Raw genomic sequence first — 21,642 nt, 5'->3', positions numbered from 1 at the left:
AATGATTCCAGTCATTACATTTTATGCTCAATGGAAATTCACAACCCCAAAATCTGACACTTTTGTGCTGTTGCCTTTCAACCTCAAGTTGGACCATAATAATCTACCCATGACAGAACCTACAGAGCTACAGATAAGAAGGAACCGGAATAACGCAGCACTCACACAACTGACTATACCGACTGCATAATATGCCAGAAGATGACAACATTCTGCTCCTGACTGGTAACGGGGATAGCAAAGCTCATTCCGGTCACGTGACTATAAGTAGGTGAAAATGGTGATCTTAGTAAATTCCTTCAAAAATCTTCTTCTCCAGACCCAACAGTCAGAATGCCACCAAATTTGAGTTAGGACATTACACCAGGGCCCAGATAAGCCACAGGTCCAGTGGTTCTATTTTTATGCCAACAATTACTTTTCCCCCACAATGGAAACTTATTCAAATAGCTGTCCCGAATAAATAGCTCTTGGTTTCAGTCACCCTTACAGCAGGTGACTGAAAACGGATATGGTACTCTGTTGCATGATGTGACACACCGCAATGATAAGGTTGCCAATCGTCTTCAAGATGACGTTATTTGCAGAAATGCATTGCTCGGGAAACAGCCAAAATTACCACAGCAGATTCTGCAATACCGATACAACCAATAAATCTGTGGATCAGAAGAAGTGTGCCAAGGCAACGAACGATGATCTGGAGGATGAAACAGAAACTCAGTCTGTGCCCCACGTCACCAGGTCTTCTTCTTCAAAGCAAGACTTCATAAAAACATGTTATGTTTGTGGGAGAGATCGAGACAAAAAGGTGAGCGCAAACGGACCCTTGGATCAACAAAAGATCAGCAGGAGACAACATTGAGAAAGGCACAGGAGTTGAATCACAATTAATTGTCAATGACTTTTGGTGTCATAAATCATGCTTGACTTCATATTTGCTCAGATATAAGCTGAGTAGTGCACAAGATGAACCAACCGTTTCTGAAAAGATCCATCCACGATTGTGCCCAATAGTCAAAGAGACTGCTTGGGCAGCATTAACGCTCTGCACAGAGTATGGTCCCAATGGATGGATGTTTCTGAGAGTGTTGATGAGTATAAAAGTGAATTTGAAGCAACTGTGTTCGAAATCGAAGGCAAATTATTGAATGAGAATACTGTATACTTTTCTTCTCAGCTGGGTGAGAAGGTTAGAAGATGGTTGTCTGGCAGACAGGTGGATAAGGTAATGTTGTATTTAAAGCAATTATAAAAGTATTTTGGGGATAAAATAATCATTGTTCCCCAGGTTGGTACCTCAAGATTGGTATGCTCTTTTGGTTTATCTCTGTCAACTGTTTTTTTTCTGAGGTGAAACAACTCAAAGGCAAGCTCAAAGAATGGGAGTATTTCGATGCACTCAGTGACCAGATCAAAAAAAAATTCCTACCAACTTGTAACCCACCCTAACCATGTGATTTAACCCATTTATAATAATAGCTAAAATGTTGGTTATACAGCAAGGGGAACATATTGAGACAATCAATTATACTGTATGTCATCTACCCATAATTTTTGGGCCAAATTCTGTCATGTGGCAAAGTTATAAATCCAGCTCGTTGATAAACTTTTGCAAGAGTCTTTCAACTCCACGTACTTCACATAAAGGACACAAACAACAGGCATGAAAAACTCATGTGACATGTTAGATAAGATGGTGTAAAAGATGCTGGATCAACAGCAGCAAACTTCCAAAACATATTTTTACTATGATCTTTAAAATCTATATTTTACTTCAGTTGAATTATATACTTGAACACTATTGAACACAAGTCGGCTTTTTGGCACTTTCAAAACCCTTCCAAAAAAAACAAAAGCAGGATTTTGACAATATTATGGAATTTTACATCGTCACGACCAATCAAATTTGCTGCTCGTCGACAACACCCCTGTCTTTATTTCTGAAGACAGCGCAGGGTAAGGTGTTCTGTGAACACTGCAGTTGTTTTATCAGATTTGGAATTTAACACATGCATGATTATTCCTTTTTTGGCATAATATCGTTTCACATTAATCGTAAAAACGAAAATCGTCGTAAAACTCTTGGTTGTGTGTTGATAGAACAAGCAACTCTTGTATTTATTCAATATTTTTGGGATAACGAATATATATGCTTTAGCACGTATAAGCCGTTAATGTTTTATCATGTGACTTGTATATGAGTTAAGTGGTTGTGTTATGGGTAACATAAAAGGGTTAAGTTGCTTGAAGGTGGGGTGAGTTGGTAAGGTCGAGTGTGTCCACCCAATCACACCCCGTGGAGATATGGGTGTCGTGCTCCAATTTCTGTCCTGCAGCTTCATGTTAACCCACCCCGTGCCTTTCTAGAACCCTCGAGAATTCTCTCTCAAGAACCTTCTGAGGATGGTATCACACAGACTTCAGACTATTGATGGTGTTCACTGTGGTCGAAGTCATTGGCGCGGTGGTGATCATTGTTGTCAAAGAGAGAGTCAAGTCGAGTGTGAGTCGAAGTCGAGTTGAAGCTTGTGCCAAATGAGCAGAGTTGCTGATGTTGGGCTCCAGTAGTCCGTGCTCTAGGTCGTGTGTTGGTTGATGTTTCCCTCCTGAAACCAGTCAGACGTCGCTGCTTTGAGGAAAATCACAATCCTCCCAGATGTCGCCTCTGCTCAAGCTTGGTCCGAGATTCCCCACACCCAAGGGGGTTCACTCCTCCAAGTTTATTTGGACTCTTTTGCCAGGGATATCTTATCTCCCTGTGTTTTTCGCCTCTGTGAATCCATGTTTGTGTTGGAGCCTCTCCTTCCAGCCTGAGTTAATTTATTGATCAATAAAAATAAATAATTTGTTTGGTGCTTCTGTCGAGTTTTGTGGTTTTGGATTTAATTTGAGGTTCTTTAGTGTTTGTGATTTTTCTTGTCACGAACCGATTGATGCAACATAGTTTGTGCAACTTATTGACTGCCTTGTGCCAATGTTTATAAGTAAAGTTTGCAATTTTTGAAGTAACCTCGAACTTAGCTCCAACCTTTCTGTATTTACTAATTTTTGTGTTCATAAACTTGGATGCAACTTCCTGATTGCCTTAGGCTGAGTTTATAAATAAACAATTATTTGGCCATCTGAGATGGACCCACCAATCTCTGCTTGGTTGTTGGACACAACAAAATTTTTGCAACAACATTATAAAATGCATTAGTTCAATGCTCTTTCAGTAAGATGGAGCGAAGTTCGATGTTCTTCATATTCCATTTATTACCCTGTACATGGGAGGTGAAAAGTAGGGTTTAGCAACTGGTTCATGGCTGACCGTCCCTCCATCATAAAGGACACATACAACAGGCACGAAGAACTGATGGAACATGTGAGATAGGGTGGTGGAGTAGCTAATGCGTCAATAGCAGTAAAATGGGGGCGATTGTGAATAAGAAGGAGATTCTTAGTACAGTTTATGGAAGGAATATTTTGATGAACTGCTCGATGTGGAGAATGGGAGGGATGTATTAGGAGAGGTCAGAAAGATGCAAGGACCAGTAAGAGGCTTCGAGCAGGAATAGGTCGTTGCAACTCTCGGGAAAACTTAGATAGGGAAAGTTAGTGGACGATCAGGGATTGTGGTGGAGATTATGAAGGGATTTGGTGATGGAGGAATGGATTGGCTTTGGCAGTTGGTCTTTAAGATCTGGGAGGAGGACTGGATACAAAAGGATTGGCAGGAGAGTAACTCGGTGGCTTTGTACAATAATAAAGTGGATGTGATGGAGTGTGGTGATAACAGGAGTATCAATAAGTTAGTGGAGCAAATGTTCAAGTCATATAAATGGCAGTGAATTATATGCTAAGTGGGTGGCGAATGATAGGCAGAGTATTGGAAAGGGTGATGAATGATACACCAAGAGTCGGTGTAGATCTATGTGATGTATTTTGGGTTTATGACAGGTAGGGGACAAACAGATGCTATATTTATTATTAAGCAGAGACAGGAGAATTTTTTTGAAGGGAACAGTAAGTTATATTGTAGATTTGTAGATGTGGAGAAAGCATATGAAAGTGTTCCATAGGAGGGGATGTATTGATGTCTGAGGAGAAAGGGGATACCTGAAACTGGTAAGGACAGTTGAGGTGATGTATGAGTGGCCCAATACATCAGGCAGAACTAGAAATGTTTGCTCAGAGGTGTCTGACATAAAGTAAGTTTATATCAACAGTCAACTTTTAGTTCGTTTGTGGTGGTGAGGGATGTGTTGAGTGAGAGAAAACAAAGAAAGTTACCTTTGAAAAATTTTGCAGATTACTTGGCAGTGATGTCAGACTCTGGGGAAGGACTTTAGGATGCAGTGGTGGCATGGCAGGAAAGTTTGGAAAGTGTAGGACTGAGAATAAATGTGGAGAAAACGGTTGTAACAGTGAGCTAGAGAGAGGGAAGGGAAGACATGCATATTTGGGATTAGGATCAGCGATCAGTTAAAGCAGGTGGAAAAATTCAAGTACATTTCCAGGGTTCTACTTTGGAGGAGGGTGGCAGTTGCATTGAGGATGTGAGACTGAATTATCTTGTAAGACATATGTCATGCAATAAGTGGAGGAGTGTTTCTGAGGTGATAGATGATCAAAATATTCCATCCATCCATTGGGACCATATTCTGTGCAGAGCGTTGGTGCTGCTTGGCTATTGGGCACAATTCTCCTTGGCTATTGGGCACAATCCTGGACGGGTCACCATTCCAACACAGTATGCCAGCAAGCTGGCACTCATTTTGCCAACCTCGAAAGGATGACAGGCCGAGTTAACCCCACCTGGTATTAATTCAACAGCTTAGCAGGATTTGAACTCAAGACCCGAGGAATTAGGCTAGTGGCCAAATTAAAAAAGGGGCCTAAAATTGTGAGAAACCCCTACCCATGGTAGAACAAATCACAATCTATTTTTTCTTGAAGAGGGATGTTTGGGGAGTTAGAAAATCATGGTTGTGAACCTGAGATCATTGCACAACATTTTGAAAATCATGTTTACATATGTACCACTGCAGAGTGCAAAAATGGATTTAATTGCCACAGATTTTGGCTCATATTGGCTCATATATTTGTTAATACTGGTGCTACAAACACAAATTTGGTACCAAAATGTGCGGAATGATGACATATATATCTGTAAAAACCATTTGTGATGTAACAAAGGCTTTTGTGTGACCTACAGGCAAAAATAGTGGAATTTTACTCAACAAATCAGCTTCGGGTTTACCAATAAATATCAACAAAAACATTAATCACTTCAAAAGTATTGGACTTGCAATCATACTTGTTACATCAACATAATCCAAGTTTATTTACCCTTTGAAAAATATATCTAATGATATAATTGTCACTGAAATCATGTCACCCCACTAATGCTAACCGATAGAAATCCCGAAGCAGATATGCAACATGAAGAATTGACTTACGATTCTGACACAATTGTGAAAGTGACTTTTATAGACATCATGTTGATATAAGCTATTTCACATATGACAATAATCAATTCATTACATGCACTGTAACTTATGTACATCTATTACATGAAGTAATACATGTAATACATTTAAAAGTTCAGTCACGCTCTTCATCAGTGCTGTCGTCAAAGACAACAAAATCATCAACATTTGGACAATCGTCTGCACTACACGAGCAGAATTCAGCGCAGGTCAGTCCTGCAGAGATACAATCACATGTTCTGCTCTGCCTACAGTTATCGTCGGTGCAGCGTAGGTTTTGAAGAACTTTGGGGATGTAAATATCCTCCGAGGCAGTTTGATCAACAGCCACAGATGTGAGGAAACGTCTCACCTCATCATAGGACACACGGTGTCCTAATTCATGAAGCATGTCGATGAGATGCTTGCTTCCCAATTCATGATGCACCTGCAAGGCTAAACCAAGCGTTATTGTGGAGTACACTCGACGGCTCTGTGATATTATATTGTGACAAATGGCGATCGTCCTCAGGTTGTTCTTCATAACACCTTCATCACTACAGCTGGTTACATTCGTGTGTGATTTCTCCACTGGTGCACCACTGAATAAAGTCGTAGAGTGTATTAGGAACAAATTCTGCACAGTGCTGAATATCTGTTTCCTCGACAGGTGCATACATATTTCCAACATGCTCGATATCAGCCATGTGCTTCCTCAGGATACCAGCTGCAGCATGTAAAGTATGCATTTCACTATCTGTGGCTGATGGTACATCAGATGGGATGTCTTCATATTCTGGTTCATCAGTCATGCTCTGCAGAATCGTGGCTTTTCTCAGGGCATCACATAAGGTCACAGAAGAAGAGCATATGATGTCAGTGTGGCCATCAAATGTTACACAGACTATTTGGTCACCATAATTTGCTGTTTCATTTCTGCTGATTCTTGCATGTTCTGTTGCCGCAGATGTGCATGGTTGCTGGTCACTCTCACTGGGGTTGGATGTGGAGATATTTGACTTGCTGGTATACTTGGCCCGACACGATTTGTGGAATGATACTTTCAAATCAAGACTCAATATGTCTTGTTGCAAAGGCCAGATATTTTTGTCAACGTCATCTTTTCTGATTTGACTTGCTTTGAAGATTGCACTCAAACCATTAAATGTTGGGTTCTTTTCAACTTCTTGCTTTTTAGGGTTGAGGGGTTTAAAGTATATGATGCAGTGGTCAGTGTCAATTTTACGACGCTTCACAACAGGTGGTTCCAGATCCATAATTGCAGATCAATTGTCAGCACAAGCATCTGAAATGAAATAATTAAAGATAAGTATATATCAGTAGTTTTAGAAAAAGGCAATCAAGCTCAATATTGATTTTCTGCAACTGGATTTAAAATCATTCTTGTTTGGTTAATGCATATACATGTATTATAAATTAATCAATGTCGGTTACTTTTAGGGGGGGTGACATATGGTTTCGGTAATAACTCTATTAATTCAACTGAATTATCTTTATGAGTTATATTTCTAAAAAGGAGAATGATAGAGGGTTATTTTGATGTAATATGTAGTAATACAACTCAAATACTTATGAAGAAATTAATTGTTTAGTTGATATTTATTGGTAAACCCGAAGCTGATTTGTTGAGTAAAATTCCACAATTTTTGCCTGTAGGTCACACAAAAGCCTTTGTTACATCACAAATGGTTTTTACAGATATAAATGTCATCATTCCTCACATTTTGGTACCAAATTTGTGTTTGTAGCACCAGTATTAACAAATATATGAGCCAATATGAGCGCAAATCTGTGGCGATTAAATCCATTTTTGCAGTCTGCAGTGGTACATATGTAAACGTGATTTTCAAAATGTTGTGCAATGATCTCAGGTTCACAAGCATGATTTTCTAACTCCCCAAACATCACTCTTCAAGAAAAAATAGGTTGTGACTTGTTCTACCTTGGGTAGGGGTATGCCACCCAAAACCTCATTTGGCCACTAGCCTAATCCCCAAGCCCGCCACCCAAACCATTAAGCCAACACCAAGCATATCAAAATATTCCAGTTTGGGTAAGGGTGAAAATTTTACAAAATGGTAACAAGACCATTTCTCTTGCTATAGAGTGGATGCTTTGGCCTTGAGACAAGAAGAGAAGAGATTGCTAAAGACAGAAATTTGGATGTTGAGAGTGCTCATGAGGACTTCTCTGATGACCTCAGGACGTAGCCAGGAATAAGGGACATTATCAAAATTAGGCATGGAAGGCACGTCTGCATTGATTGGGGCATGTGCTCAGGAGGAAAGATGGAAATGAGGTTACGTAAGATTTTGATATGGATGTAATTTCCAGGAGGAGAAGTGGCAGACCCATCTTTGATTTGGATGTAGTTGACAGGAGGAGCACCATAATCTCCTGATGACAATTCATGACACTCTCCAAAACGTCATGCATAATGTACACACAACATCGGCATACTGGCATCATTGCCATTAACAGCATAGAATGATAAAACCGTTATTATTACATCTCTCTCATGCTCCGACGAAAGAAAAACATACAAAAACAAAGTGATCAGCAAGATGCAAGGTCCAGTAAGAGACATAGAGTTGGAATAGGTTGTAACAGAGAAAGGTAAGTTTACATCGATGTAAATGTAAATGTATTCTCTCAATGTAAATGTATTGTATATCATCACCTCCTGGAAGCAGGTAATAAAAATAGGGGCTATACCCCTGGGCACTCACCTGGTAGAATAATGATACTGAGGAGGAAGTTAACATGGGACGAAATCAGCAAAATGTAGTGGAACTTCCCGGTCTTGGCACCTCGAGGGACCGGCCCAAAAGTGCCAACTTCGAGAAGTTGCCAAGTCCGAGAAGTTGGGAGTTCCCCACAAGAGTGTCAACAAAAAAAACAATGGAATAGTGAAGTGATTTATACAATTTATGTACATTTATTAACACACAAGATGTATTGTTGCGAATTTGGAAAACTATCACACACAACATCCAGGTTCATATAGCTCAGTTATATCGGTAAGTATGTGTTTTATAGATAGCTTCCTTCCCTTGTCTAATGGGTAAATCAATGTAAATGCGCTGTGATTTATTTTAGGAAAACCTCATCTTCAGCGACGAAAACAGAAATGACCGTTGGGGCGAGTCTGCAGCGACGTAAACAAGAATGACGGTTAAAGCAACGCTGCAGCGAAGAGCAACGATCCCCCGTCCTGAGATTCTCCGCAGGCTGAGAAGGGGGAGGGGGAGCGCTGAAGCGCATAAAAGGAGAGGAAAGAAGCCAGAGAAAAAGCGAAAGGAGGGAGTAGCGAAAAAGCAGGAGGAGAAGAGAAAGGAGGGAGCAAGCGAGAGAGGAGCCAGCAAGCGAGAAGCAACGAAGGAGCACCCACCTTGCTGGAGCGTTAATCGGTTGGAGTGCTCGTGTTGTGGGAGCGCTCATCTCCAAAGGCCTGGACTGGTCTTGCCGCTGCCCTCTGGAACGTCTTCCTCCTCCTCCTGAAAGATCGAGCCAGGAGTCGAGGTTTTGATGGCTGGGACGGGCGCCGAACCGAGTCATCTTGAAGACCGCACGAGGCGGACAGGTCCAAAATAGACCCTGGCCTTTAGCTCCACTACCCTCCGAGCTGAAGGCCGAAATAAAGGTGTCAGCTACCACTTCATGTGTGTGTGTGTGTGTGTGTGTGTGTGTGTGTGTGTGTGTGTGTGTGTCCGTGGGCCCGTCCTCTAAGTAGAAAACTGTTCAGTGCTTGTGCTGTATATATTTGCCTTGCTTTAGTCGGTTTAGTTCTGCTATTTGTGTTCCCCTTCCTGCCTATTGTAAATAAATATCCCTATTTGTTCAATGTTATCAGCTCGTTGTGTGTTTCTTTCATTGGTTCGACATGACGCGTGAGTGAGAATCAGTAAAATCTGTTACGGCCCGAAGGGGACATTTGGACCGACGGTTCTTGGCGATTAAACCGCTCGGAATTGCACACGGAACGAGCGTGCAAAGCGGCTCGTTTTCGTACGAGTTCCGTCGAAGGTAAATTTCCCCGGTAGTTGGACCACGTGGGTATTTAGGTAAATTGAAATTGGCAATCGACCCTACCCCATGTGGTCTATCCATTGGTCCGATAGAGGACCCGTCGGCTCCGGACTTCTCCGGAGTGACGACCTAAATTCCGGGCGATCGGTCGAGCCAACGCTACTGCTCCATCTAGCAGTCGTGCTCGCGGCCGACACCCAGCCCTGCAACAATATGTACAATAACTTCTATTTAAAAACCTGAGCAAGATAAACAATAGTGTTTATTTAAAATTAGCAAATTACACACATGTATCTTCATTATTACATTTAATAATAATTTTATTAGCTATCCTGGCGAATGAAAAAAGACATCAAGTCCATCTGGTGGGAAGAAGTCACAAATTTTTCTAGCAAAGAATTCTTCATCTGTGTGATAAGCTGCACATAATCGGGCATATTCTGTCGTAGAAAAAAGTCTCTGATGCTGTCCGTCATTTCAATCGCTTGTCTCTTGTTGTTATTGTCGGGGATGGTTTGTTTTCCGCATCGTCGTCATCGTTGTTGTCATCATCAGCGGGCAGCAGGTAGTGACTGTCGTCCTCTGTACAGTTGACGTCACTGGTGATGAGTTCGTTGTCACACGCCACGTATTCGATGGGAGTATAGTCTCCCGACCCGGTTGCGCGTTGAAACTGTCAAACGAGATTGGCCAAAGGCATCTCGTCTTCTGGATCATCAGTGAATGTATCCGTGAAACCAGAGTGACCGAAGCAGGACATAACTGTCTGCGAACACACACATTTGACTGCTTCTGTGACCGATAGGCAGGCATCGAGGATGGACAGGCGTGTTCTCTCCAGACCGTTCTCGACATCTTTGATTACCCTACGGAGCAGCATCTGTCGGTAGTGGGTTTTCATGGTCTTGATAATGCCTTGATCTAATGGTTGTAAGTGGGAAGTTGAGTTTGGTGGGAAGAAAACAAGTTTGACGTTGCTCAGGTCCGTATAGGGGTGACTCATGGCATTATCTAAGAACAGAAGGACGTTTCGTTTCTGTCGCCTCATCTTCTCGTTGAATTTCTCCAACCATTCTTTGAATAGGGCTGCAATCATCCAGGCTCGTTTGTTGCTTTTCCACACGACAGGCAGTGTCTTTGTATTAATGTGTTTGAAGCAGCGGGGTTTTTCACACCTTCCAATGATGAAAGGCTTTTCAAACTCACCTTTCATGTTGACACAAAGCATCGCAGTCAGGCGTTCCTTCGATCGTTTGCCGCCCTTGCAGTCTGCGCCACGGACGCGCAGTGTTTTGTCTTGCAGAGCACGGTAAAACAGTCCACTTTCATGAAGGTTGAAAATGTCTTTGGGATCGTACAATTCAATAATTCCGGGCAATCTTTCTTTCCACTGGTCTACAGTCTCTAACTTAACATCGGCCCCTTCACCACTCAGAACAGCACAATTTATGTTGTGGCGAGTTTTAGACTTGTCCAACCACCCCATCGACGCCTTGAAGTCACGTATTCCTTGCGATTCAGCATAGGCGAGTGCTTTCTCCCTAATCATCGGTCCTGAGATCGGCACATTCGAAGTTCGCATCCTGCAGAACCACTCCCAGATAAAGTCATTTACAGGCTCAAAATGACAGATGTTGGCCCGTTTCTTCTTGCTCGGCTCATTCTCTTTGTAGGCTTGCATGAACTCCGCTTTTCGTTTTCGAATGTTCTGTACCGTACCTCGGGCGATGCCGTACTGTTCCGCCAGACTTCCTTGTGATCGACCATCGCTGTTCTTGATTAGTTCCACCTTCTCTGCCAGGGTTATTTGCTTGAACTGTTTGCGAGGCATGTTGCCAGCTAACTGGTTCGTCAAACCCATCGCACCTTTTTTATACCGTTCGAGTCCAAACATCAAACTTGAGTCGAACTGTCATTAAACCACGCCTACATTGTTAATTGTGCCTATCACCGTGAAAGTTTTCTTCACTGGCAAGTCCGATAAGTTGATTGGTTAATTGGGACCGGCTTTTGGGTGCCAAGTGCTAGAAACGAGAAGTGCTAAGTCCGGGAAGTTCTGTCAATAAGAAATTGCATTAGCTTCAGTCGGGACCGGGCGAAACCCACCAAATAAGAGAAGTTGCTCACTCCGAGAAGTGCCAACTACGGGAAGTTCCACTATACCAATGAACCTCTGTTATAGTAAATACCCCATAAATCCCCTTCGAACCTGATTTTTAAATATCGTGAACAAATTTTGGTACATCACAGGTGATGAAGGTTGTTGTCAAGTTTCATCGAAATTGTGTGTGCAGTTTCTGAGAAGAAAGCAAATACATATTTTCGGGGGCAACCCCCCTGTACGCTCCCTTCGACACCGATTTGTTAAATGTCATGAACAATCTTTGGTACATCACAGGTGATGAAGGTTGGAGTGAAATCTCATCAGAATTGTGTGTGTAGTTTCTGAAAAGAAAGCAAATACTTCTTTTGGGGGGCAACCCCCCCTCCCCATAGTCCCCCATCGACCCCGTTTTTTTCATGTCATGAACAAACTTTGGTACATCATGGGTGATGAAGGTTGTAATCAAGTTTCATCAGAATTGTTTGCGTAGTTTCTGAGAAAAAAGCAGATAGATATTTTAGCAAATACCTCAAATAACGCCACCCCCTCACTCCCTAATAAACTCCCTCAGTTGACCCCCTCAAAACCCAATTTTTTAATGCCATGAACAATCTTTGGTACATCTCAGGTGATGAAGGTTCTGGTAAAGTTTCATTGGAATATTGCATGTGTAGTTTGAGAAAAAGCAAATACCTATTTCGGGGGGCAACCCCCTTCGACCCTGTTAGGGGCTGAATTTTTTTTTTAATACCATGAACAAACCTGAGTATGTACAGGGTGATGAAGGTTGTGGTAAAGTTTCATCAAAATAGCATGTGTAGTCTCAGAGAAGAAGTTGCGAGTATTTGTGGACAGACGGGCGGACGGGTGATGCGTCATCTCATAAGCTCCTGGGAACCACGTTCCAGGTGAGCTAAAAACCAGAAAAAGAAAGAGAAATTACAATTTGAGATTGAGAACCATTGGCATGACTTGTTCTGTGTGGTGTATTTTGTGTGGTGTTTGTGTGTTGTGTCAACGATGCATTGACGATGTGTGTTTACGTTCAGACAGCAGACAAACATTTTCAGGTTTATTGTACTCGTACACCCACTCCCTGCGGGAGTAACAGGACAGGTCACGTTGTTGTCCTCTCTGGGGTATATAGATTAGAGGAGATCGAGTCTCGGGTTTGTTCTTCTGTGGTGGACACGAAAAGCAGAGAATTCCTCAAGAATGGCAGGATTCCTCTAGATTTCTTTCAGTTTGGTGTTAAACAGCAGTATATAAAACTGTTTAAAAAAGGTAATCATACGTGTTTGTGATTTACAATACTTTTTTGTTTTATTTTTACTTCTGGTAGCCCTCTTTTTCCTCGTTACCAAGCCCCACAAAATGCCAATACAATTTATGTACATTTATTAACACACAAGATGTATTGTACATCACAGGATGTAGTTGAAGTACATCGAGTACATTAAAGGGTATAAACCCTATTTATACACGTTAACACGACATTTGTCCAAGGAGGTAAAACCCCTTGAGGAGAGGAGATATTATTCATATTAATATTGTTTGGTAATAATATTGATATTATGCTATTATCATTGGTGTTGTTATTACTTTTGTAATTCGAAGCGGCCTTGGAAAAACGCCACGATTAGCTATCTTAACATGAATATCCACCTTAACACGGTCTTCACCGAAGGCAGACAACCCCTTTGGGGAGGTGGGAAAATTAAGTCGATACAATCTCCATTGTGTGAGTTTGGTTGAGATTGGATAAATAACAACTGAATGCATCGCGGTCAAAAAAAGAGAGACAGACAAACACCAAATTGAGTATTTTAGTGTGCGTGATGATAGATTCAGGTTCCAATCATATGTATTTTATCGACATAGTCACATTCCGTACTTTACTGATGTCCTCACATTCTAAAAAAACATGTACTATATTGATGTCCACACATTCACAACAGTACATGCTTGAGAGAGAGACTCACATTCCAAAAAAAAATTGTATCCCTTATCAAGGTTCATATGAGAGGTAATACACAATGCACAGCAAGGGGGCATGACGCAAGAGGGGCGTGAGAAGGACAAAACAGTGAGGAACAGAGACATTAGGAGATCTGTGGAAGGGAGAAGGGTGGGGTGAGGAACATGGGGTATACAAGATGGACATGACAGGGACTTTCAGGAAGGAAAGCAGGGAATTTGAAGGACGTGGGTTTGGGGTGGATTAGTGGGGGTAGAAAAGATCGAGTATTTGGATGGGGGACGATAAGAGCTGGTGGTGAACAGCTGTTTTGAAGGCCTGGAGGGAAGAATGGGATTGAACAGAGTGAGGGAGATTTTACCAAAGGTGGGAAAAAAGAGGAATGAAAGAGTGAAGGTGAGCAGTGATTCGTGATTTTGGTGGTTTTACCAGAAGGGGGTTGTTGGCGGACCTTGAGCGCTCTGCGGAAATATGGTGGGGACATATCGCAAACACAGCGGGGGGGGGGGGGGCGAGACCGGAAAAGGAACGGTAGAAGACAGAAAGACCACCGACCTGCCAGCGGTGAGAGAGTGAGAGACCCAAAGGCTCAGCCTCATCATGTGAGATACCCAATGATCTGAAATGCCTTCGTTTCCACTGCATGAAGCCGAGAAATGTGAGAGGCAGGAGCACCAGACCAGAGGGGAGAGCAGTACTCCATCAGGCTGCGGACGAAAGCTTTGTATGTGGTCAGGAGCTGAGGTGGGCCGAGGAAGGATTTTCCACGATGGAGGATTCCCAGTCGGAGACTGGGTTTGGAGGCCAGGTTGGAAATGTGGCTTTCCCAGGAAACATCATGGCAGATCATGAGACCCAGAAGCTTGAAAGAAAGGACTTCTTCCAGAGGATTGTTGAGAAAGTAGATGGGGGGGGGGGTCCAAATGGTCCTTTCGGAGAGACATAGTGAGAGTATGGGATTTGTCAGGATTGAAAGACATGTTCCACATGTTGGACCAGTTTATGATTTTACTCAGATCTGCAGAGAGCGAAGAAGCTGCTGCTTGCCGGTCTGATGGATGACAGATGGTACGGCAGAGGGTAGAGTCATCAGCAAAGAGATAAAGAGGATTTTCCAGAGAGTCGGAGAGATCATTGAAGAAAACAAGAAAAAGAACAGGTCCCAGAACACTGCCTTGAGGAACTCCAGCCTGGACAGGAAGAGGGGATGAAAGAACTCCATTTAGGGCCACATGTTGGCTGCGACAGGAGAGGAAGTCTGCAAGCCATGAGTGGAGATGGCCTTGGATATCATAGGAAGAGAGTTTGGTGAGCAGAGCAGGGTGCCAGACCGTGTCAAAAGCAGATGATATGTCGAGGGATATGGCTCTGATTTCATGTCTGGTATTGAGGACCTCCATCCATTGTTGGGAGAGCAGAAGCAGCATATCCAGGGGAGAGTGACCTGGTTTGAAACCAAATTGATGATCGGAAATCAGGCCATTGGAGAAGAGGAAGGATTTAATGTCTGAAGTGATGATGGATTCCATAACCTTGCTGATGATTGGGAGAAGGCTGATTGGTCTGTCGTTGCAGGGATCTTTTTTTGCACCTTTTTATGCAGGGCAGTAATGATTGCTGATTTCCAAGCAGATGGCAGATGACCTTGAGCAAATGGGAACGTGAGTAGAACAGAGAGAGGGTGAGCAACAGCAGAGGAGCATGTTTTTAGGACATGTGGGCTGATGCCGTCTGGACCGGTTGCAGAATCTGAGTCGAGGTTTGATAGCAAGCTCTCCACTTTGTCAGAAGAAAAGGACACAGAGTCCAGGGACAGTTGGGTGTGATTGGGTAAGGTGGATACAGAAAGCGATGGGTTTTGGACACAAGACTTCGATGCAAACACTGAGTTTCGGCATTCAGCCTTTTCACGTGCAGTATCAGCAGTGCGGCCATTTGAGGTAAGGGAGGAGATGGAGGGGGAACATACACCAGAAACAGCTTTGTTTAGACGCCACCAGGATTTGGAGAAGGGAGAGAGGTTTGAGAGTGAATTGTACCTGTTTTATAGACGTGCTTGCATTGTAATTGTACATACTTTAAAGAAGTACTCAGTTGGAGAAAGATAGCATCTAATACTGTCAACCACCAGGTGGAATTTGTGGTCTATGTCAGCACATTATGTGTAGGCAGCAAACAGACAGACAGACAAACAAACAAACAAACGGACCCAAAGCAACTATCAGGGATGCCTCTTCGCCGTTGTTATACCCCCTCTACCAAAATCAACCTAAAGTGGGGGCCATCCACCAAAAGTGGGAGCCAAACCATCCCCATTCTTCCATGCTGCCCAGGATACGTCAAGGCAGTGCGGCCATAGTCAGAGCGCTGATTGTCCCCATGAACTGGCCCACTCCCTCTTAATGTCTCTTTGTCTGTCTCTCTGTCTGTCTGTCTCATGGCCCTGCTTTCACGAAGGCAGGGTACACCTTTTTGGTTGTGGACAATCTCTGTGTCACTCCTGGGAGATCGATTGGCTGTCTCCATGCCACGGGCCTGTTCGAGAGAAGTGTCCAGGAAACAACTTGAATGGCACTCTGCAGGGCACCTCCCTCCGTCGTTCTGAACAGTTTACGTTTAAGATCCTACAGATAGGCCGGATCTGCATCTGGACCTCAACGAAAATCTAATCAGTTCGTTCTTGTCACACACCCAACTCATCCACCAAATTTCAGCCGAATCCATCCATAACTTTTTGAGATATCCCATGCTCAGACAGACAGGGGTGAAAACATAACCTCTGTCCACCTTTGGTGGTGGAGGCAAACTCAACAACGACAACAACTCCTCTCCTCTAGCAACATAAGAAAATACGTGAAGACATCGAAAAGTCGGGTAATTAATTTGTCTGTAAGGACAAGTTCTGTGCTCATATACTAAGTCTTCGGCATGATAAGAAGGGGGAAAATATCACAACCATCCACTATACAACTGGAACAATGGTTCTCAGCCATTTTAGTTGTGTGACCCCTTCCGAACCCCCCCCCTAACAAAAAATGTAGACCACCTAGTATAACTCATATTTACACACAGCTGCATACAGTTCAGAGATCGCTAGGTCTGATATCTTCTTTTTAGGAGAAAGAAAAAAGAACAATCAGTTAATAGGTTCATCAAAGTAAAACTGTTAACTTTGCAGGTGACGAGCATAAAGGGAAGAGGAGAATTTTACATGAAATGGTCAACTATTTTATATAAGTGCTTTTATTTCAATTCATTACTTCAAAACACAGAGCCCATTTATTCGAATAGCTACTTCTATGAATGGTTGCTTCTGATGTGTGGTACTGTTGCGAATCTGGAAGCCATGAGCACACAACATACAGGTCCTATAGATCAGTTATATCGGTAAGTACATGTTGCCAGTTAGGGTCCTGACCCTAGTCTAATGGGTAATTAAATGTTCCTGCGCTGTGGAGTTATTTTAAGTCAGGTTTTCTTTTCGTTTATTTTTACACAACCAACATCAACGCCGACCACACCACATCACCCTCACCCTCACCTTCACTTCGCTCCCTTCCCCTCGCTCTGGCCGATATCATGGTGGGCGGAGTTCAAGGAGGAGCCGCACGGCAGCCCTCGACCAATCAGCGTGCAACGAGTGAGGTGACCGTCTCCCGGCCAATCAGATCCCGCGACAGGAGGAAAGGGCTCCACGTGATGTCACCATGCCCCCGGGCCAATCAAGGAACTTACCGCCCGTTCTGGCCAGTGGGAGAGACGAAGAGCGATTTGCGCGCCAATCCAGCCAGTGAGAGAGGGAGGATCACAAGGAGGCGCCCCCCCCGCCTCTGAAGAGGGGGGTATAATTATAGGCGCGGTCTGCATGATCGGGGGTTCTGAGAGTTCTGACAAGGAAGTGAACATCTGCGCACAAGGGGGTGGAGTGAAAAAGCGTCTGCACACGGAGTGGCCGGGGCAACGGAGGGTCTTCTCCTGCCAGCTTTCGCCCTGCCGATTTTGTTCACCTGGAGCCCGGTCCTGAGGGCGTCTGGATCGTGCTGGGGGTCCAGTTCTGCCCTGAGGACCTGGTCCTTGAAGACCGCACGAGGCGGACAGGTCCAAGACAGCCCTCAATGAAGACCATTTTGGTCCGATTCTTTTGGGTGTGTGCGTATGTGTGTTTGTGCCACCAGTCTCTAAGTAGTGAATGGTATTAAGGGCTTTTTGCTTGTACATACGTGCATTTCTTTTAATCGGTTAAACTCTGCCCTTATGTGCTCCCCTCATTCCCCCATTGTGAATAAATACCCCGATTGTTAAATGTTTCAGCTCGTTCGTGTCCTTTCCTCCATTGGCTTAGTGTGCTGCGTGTTGGGAAATTAGCCAGGGTGTTGCCACTGTAACGGGATATTTGGGACCGACGGACCTCGGCGATAAACCGCTCGGATCGCACACGGTTCAAGTACGTGAAGCGGCTCGTTCCGTACAGGTGCCGTCGAGGGTGTGGAGGCTCGGTAAATCATCACGTGGTCTCGAGTTATTTTGAAAATTGGCGAATAACCGCATACCACGTGGCAGAAATATTGACGCTTCACAGTCCGATAAGGGACCCGTACTTTTCCGAAAAGATACGATCTAAATTCCGGGTAATCGGTCGAGCTGACTCTGCTGTTCCATCTAGCGGTCTTGCTCGCGGCCGACGCCCGTCCCCGCAACAGTACGACGCAGGGTGTGACGTCGTTTGGCGTTGAAGGGAGACTGATGTTACTTCCTCCCCCCCCCCCCCAAGGACTTCTGCCGAGGGCCTCAGGTTGGCATCAGGGCACTTGAGGATACAATGGAAGAGACTGCAACAGGAAAAGGATAAGTAATTGTAAGGAATCTGAAAATGAATGGACTTTCATTGGTGCAGCAAATGTTCGAGTTGATGCCCAATGCAATTTGATGCCAAAGGGTGATCCAAGTAATCCATCATTCATTTTCAGGCTGTGGCTGCTGCTTGCATCATTGCTATGAGCACAGTGGTGCCACTGATGCAGTGCCCCCTATAGGTTAGAGCAGGAATTTGTTTCATGGTGCCAGCAATAGTTCACCAACTCTTCGTGAATGACACCATGGGATCTTTAACGTATCTTTAACATCCACCAACTAATGGCAACAGACAGGACACCTGTTTAACATCCATCTGAGGGACAGCACACACGCACACATTGATGAATCACCCTGCCTGTGACACACAGGGATGACAGTTTACAGCTAGGTCGGGATTCCAACCTTGGCTAGACAGCTTAGAGACAATTGCTCATACCTCCAAGCCATATCCTACCAGCCCAAGTAATCCATTATGCTTGGATTATGGTAATGGTTTATCCCAAAAGCCAATGGAGTCAGCAGCCTGGATTTCATCTTTAAAGTAACTCTCTGAACACTGCTCACATGGTCACGACTGTTCATCGAGTTATCTTGCTTTGAGTTGGTTGTGCTTGAACGTTGGCAGTGTGGTTGTGGCACATTATATTGGCATCAGGTGTCATTGCACACTATATTGGTGATGGCACTGTTAATTGCATTTGTTGTTTTGAACGAAATTTTCTGGAAGCGTGGCTGTGCTGCTGATGCAACACCCCTGTAACCAGTAAGCTGGTACCCATTCAACCGACCTCCGAAGGATGACGGGCTGAGTCAATCCACCTGATGTTATTTCAATGGAAAAAGAGTGACTCAAACTCAAGACCCTAAGATCTTAATTCAGCCAGCTTAACCACTAAGCCAACATCAGGCTTGTTATTGCATTGAGCTCCATGTTGTGATTAGTTTCACCATCTGAAAGTATCCTGTTGGCGAATCCTCATGTCCTGTGTGCTGCAGAGTGTGTCAGAGTTTTAGTGGCGGAAATGAGAATGGGAAGATGCTAATTGCCCCACATTGTCCTGGGGAAATGCATTTCTCACACAAATACTGTGCTAACCAGAGTGAGGTCCAGTAACTCATTGCTGCTTGTTGTGATGTTTTGTTACTGGGGTTGTATGAGGTGTAGCGACACTGAAAAAGGGTTTTGTCCTTACATACCCTAGGATAGTGAGTGCATTTGGTAATCTAGAGTAGCCAAGAAGAAAAGATTCCAGAGCATTATCAAGTTTAAATGGTTGGGAATTGGGAGATACAATAACAATGGAAGGTGGAAATAAAAGGAAGATGTGGGGGAGAGAGGGGAGTTTGCCTTTTGTGCACAAATCAACTGCTAAGTAATCATGCCAAAGTGGAAACCTGCCACTGCTCTATCCTATCTGCAAAGCCACATCTACAGTGGACATATTGGCCCAATTGTTGTTTTTTTTTCATTTTTACAAAAATCGCTTCTCATGAACTCGGAAACATATTGATGCAGAAGAATGGTGCCAAACCTGCAGGAATTGAGCAACCAAGAAAGGATAACTGAAGAAAATGAAGGTTAAATGACGTCCACACCAACAGGTTGAAGCTTGACTGTAAAGAGTGGCCATAGAGAGACTGGGAGCAATTTAATGTGCTGAGAATGGGAATGTCATTCGTATGCAGCACATTGCTCCGAGTTAGGATCAGTTCTCGCAGGGGCATGAAAGTGCCGCTGATGCAGTGCCCCCCTGTAGGTTAGAAGATAAATTTGTAATTTGTTCAGGTTGCTGGCAGAAGCTCGCCTCCTCTTCGCAAGGAACACTGAGATTTTTGACATCCACCAGCTAATACGAGCAGAAAATGGGACACCCAGTTTAAGGTCGACCCATTAATGTTGTTGTTTCTTATGCAGCCTGTGTCTGCGAGTTGCATCATTTTCTGGAAGGGTGGCTGCGCCGCTGAAGCAATGCCACTGTTACCAGTAAGCTGGTACTCATTTTGCCAACCTCGGAAGGATGACAGGCTAACTCAACCCACGTTGTTATTTCAACGGCAGGTCAGGGGATCAAACTGAAGACCCCGAAGATCTTAAGCCAACCACCTTAACCATTAAGCCAATACTAGGCTTTCAGCCATGAATGAATCACCCTGAATGTAAAACACCAGGATGACAGTTTATAGCTGTGCCGAGATTGGAATCCAGGGTGGACTGTTCAGAGGCAAGTTGGGTGCCTCGAGGACATTCTGCCAGCCATTATGATGCTTATGGTATTGTACTTTATAAATAAAAGTAGCAGGGGAACTCGGCGTTCCAGTGTTGCCTGGTCTATTTTTTGAAGGGGCCTTATACACTTCGACACCCACGAAGGAATGGGGTCAGGGATCATTTAATATTACCTTTCACAAAGCTACAAAGGCGTATAGGCCATCAGCCGTAAGCTGTATCGCGCAGTTTCGTTCCACTCATGGGGGGTAGACAAAACCTTGATAATGTGATAGTGTATATCCAAATACATACGTATCCAAAAGTTCTCCACTCAAATAGTTAGTGTATATTATCATCTTGAAAATTGATGCATTCCCTGCGCTCTCTCATTTGAATTTTCTCCACTCGGATCACGTGTGGGCCACATGACACCTCGACAGCCAATAGATTACGTCAGACTGGCTGTCATGTGACCAGCTAAGTTGACCAAGATGGCGGCTTCCTACAGGGAGGAAATCACCGGCAGCTGATCGGCGATTTATCAGTAATTTTTGATGAATATGGCCAGTGAGGACGCCGCCCAGTGTATTATTCACCAGGACAATGTAGCGAACGAATAAGTCAAACGTTTTACGCCTGTAAGATGGGATAAATGGAGAGAAAGTGTCAACAAATGGCTCGTCTTAGACGGTCACGAACGACGTTTCGCCGAGAGTGCCGGCGTGGGAGGACTAACTTCGATCATGGGCCTATTGTTCCCGGAGTGCCGGTGCGGGAGGACTAACCATTGTGCAACGCCAGCGCATCGAATGAACACCATTGACCCTGACTCGGACAGCTTTATATATAGCCGGTTAGCCACGGCCGGACATTACATACATACGGCGGCGGAGCAGACAACTGGGCAGTCGAACCGGCGCTGATCGACACTTGAGGTGCACCCAGTCAGCGCGAGGATTGACTTTGCCCCATCGCTAGTTGTGTGGCATCTTCGTCT

General features: G+C 44.0%; 1 protein-coding gene, 1 long non-coding RNA gene and 1 pseudogene across 2 annotated transcripts in view; 1 reads left to right on the top strand and 2 right to left on the bottom strand.

Moving 5' to 3' along the window:
- LOC147024843 (interleukin-6 receptor subunit beta-like) overlaps nt 1-12,517 on the bottom strand; it is a 144,431-nt gene extending 131,914 nt beyond the window's left edge. Inside the window, exons 1-3 of the mRNA XM_085885152.1 lie at nt 12,367-12,517; nt 8,201-8,308; nt 4,273-4,411 (exon numbers count right to left, since the gene is read on the bottom strand). The gene's annotated coding sequence lies outside the window, so the exon portion shown is untranslated. The remainder of the gene's footprint in view (nt 1-4,272; nt 4,412-8,200; nt 8,309-12,366) is intronic.
- LOC147024841 (uncharacterized) overlaps nt 1-21,642 on the top strand; it is a 164,028-nt gene that overhangs the window by 86,531 nt on the left and 55,855 nt on the right. The window lies entirely within an intron of this gene.
- On the bottom strand, nt 5,587-6,727 carry LOC147024844 (uncharacterized; annotated as a pseudogene).

The sequence above is a fragment of the Eptatretus burgeri genome, chromosome 6 (assembly GCF_056783735.1).
Source record: "Eptatretus burgeri isolate ZD-2024b chromosome 6, Ebu_testis_v1, whole genome shotgun sequence".
NCBI lineage: Eukaryota > Metazoa > Chordata > Myxini > Myxiniformes > Myxinidae > Eptatretus > Eptatretus burgeri.
Note: the sequence above shows the minus strand (reverse complement) of the source record. Positions and strands in the feature narration are given on the sequence as shown.